Source organism: Sapajus apella, unplaced genomic scaffold (genome assembly GCF_009761245.1).
Source record: "Sapajus apella isolate SASKATOON/1434 unplaced genomic scaffold, GSC_monkey_1.0 scaffold3339, whole genome shotgun sequence".
Lineage (NCBI taxonomy): Eukaryota > Metazoa > Chordata > Mammalia > Primates > Cebidae > Sapajus > Sapajus apella.
This window is the reverse complement of record NW_022440265.1, coordinates 4,613-6,590: the sequence shown is the minus strand read 5'-3', so window position 1 is coordinate 6,590 and position 1,978 is coordinate 4,613. Positions and strand designations below refer to the sequence as shown.

At 46.5% G+C, this 1,978-nt stretch overlaps 1 non-coding gene across 1 annotated transcript; it reads right to left on the bottom strand.

Moving 5' to 3' along the window:
- Positions 1-1,332: 1,332 nt before the first annotated feature.
- LOC116547492 lies at positions 1,333-1,439 on the bottom strand. The gene has a single exon (XR_004267069.1). It is a non-coding gene; the product is annotated as a U6 spliceosomal RNA (small nuclear RNA).
- Between the last annotated feature and the right edge of the window lie 539 nt (positions 1,440-1,978).

The following is a 1,978-nucleotide window of genomic DNA, read 5'->3' as shown; positions in this document are numbered from 1 at the left end:
ACCTGAGGTTAGGAGTTCGAGACCAGCCTGGCCAACATGGTGAAACCCTGTCTCTACTAAAAATACAAAAATTAGCCAGGCATGGTGGTGAACGCCTGTAATCCCGGCCAGTCAGGAGGCTGAGGCAAGAGAATCACCTGAACCCGGGAGGCGGAGATTGCAGTGAGCCAAGATTGCGCCACTGTGCTCCAGCCTGGGCAACAGAGCAAGACTCCGCCTCAGAAAAAACAAAGATATACACTTACTCTCTGATTGGACAGCTTCACTCCTGGGTGGGTGTAAACCACCAGAAACAAGTGCTTATGCCCACCAGAAATATGAACTAGAAACTCGAGAACACCACTGTTTACTTTATGTATGTATTTATTTATTTAAGACAGAGTCTCACTCTATCACCCAGGCTGGAGTCCAGTGGCATGATCTCAGCTCACTGCAACCTCCACCTCCTGGGTTCAAGCAATTATCCCGCCTCAGCGTCCCGAGTAGCTGGGATTACAGGCACGCACCACCATACTCAGCAAACCTTTTTGGACTTTTAGTAGAGATGGGGTCTCGCTATATTGCCCAGGCTGGTCTTGAACTCCTGGCCTCAAGTAATCTGCCTGCTTTGGCCTCCCAACGTGCTGGGATTACAGGTGTGAGCCACTGCACCCAGCCCAACACCACCATTTATGGTAGCCCCAAACTAGCAGTAACGCAAACGCCCATTGACAGGCAAATGGATAAACAAAGTGTGGTACATTCACACCGTGGAACACTATACAGCAAGGAGAAGGAACAACCCACGAGCACAGGGAGACACGGACAGATCTCCCACAAGCATAATGTTGAGTGAATAAAGGCAGACACAGACAGCACACAATGCATTCTTCCATTTACATAAAGTTAAAACACCAGCAAATGAAGCTGAGCTGTCAGAAAAGAGTACACCCTTCGACTATACTGATAGGGAGGTGGCCTGAGGATGCTTTTCTGGGGCTGTCATATGTCACATTCTGTTTGTTTGCTTTTTAGAGATGGGATCTCATTATGTTGCCCAGGCTGGAGGGCAGGGGCACCTTCTTAGGTCACTGCAGCCTCAAACTCCTGGGCTCAAGTAATCTTCCCACCTCAGTCTTCTGAGTAGCTAGGACTACAGGCTCATCCCACCACACCCAGTGAATTTTTAAATTTTTTTTTCTGTGGAGAGATGGGATCTCTCTATGTTGCCCAGGCTGGTCTTGAACTCCTGGCCTCAAGTGATCATCACACCTTAGTTTCCCAACACACACAGATTACAGGCATGAGTCACCACACTCCGTTGTATATTGTTTTTTTTTTTTTAAACAAAATTATAATAGGGAACGCTTCACAAATTTGCATGTCATCCTTGTGCAGGGGCCATGCTAATCTTCTCTGTATCGTTCCAATTTTAGTGTATACGCTGCCGAACTGAGCATTATTCTGTTTTTTCATATGGGTGCTGGTTACAAGAGAGTGCTCATTTGTGGAAATACTGGCATGATTTATCTGCCATTCATGCATGAACCATTTTAATCTAATAATAAAAAGTTTTATATATATATATATGCTTACTCATTAGCAATGCACATTTTGCAAAATTATCCCCAAGCAAAGGAAAGGATTCACATTAAAACTATCTGAATACAGTCAGAAGTGATGGCCTCCCAACAGGAAGGTTGAGGTGGGAGGATTGCTTGGGTCCAGGAGTTCAAGTCCAGCCTGGTCAACATAGCAAGATCCTGTCTCTATTTAAAAAACAAAACAAAAACAAGGCCGGGCGCGGTGGCTCACGCCTGTAATCCCAGCACTTTGGGAGGCCGAGGCGGGCGGATCATGAGGTCAAGAAATCGAGACCATCCTGGCCAACATAGTGAAATCCCATCTCTACTAAAATACAAAAATTAGCTGGGCATGGTGGCACGTGCCTATAGTCCCAGTTACTCGGGAGGCTGAGGCAGGAGAATCGCTTGAACCC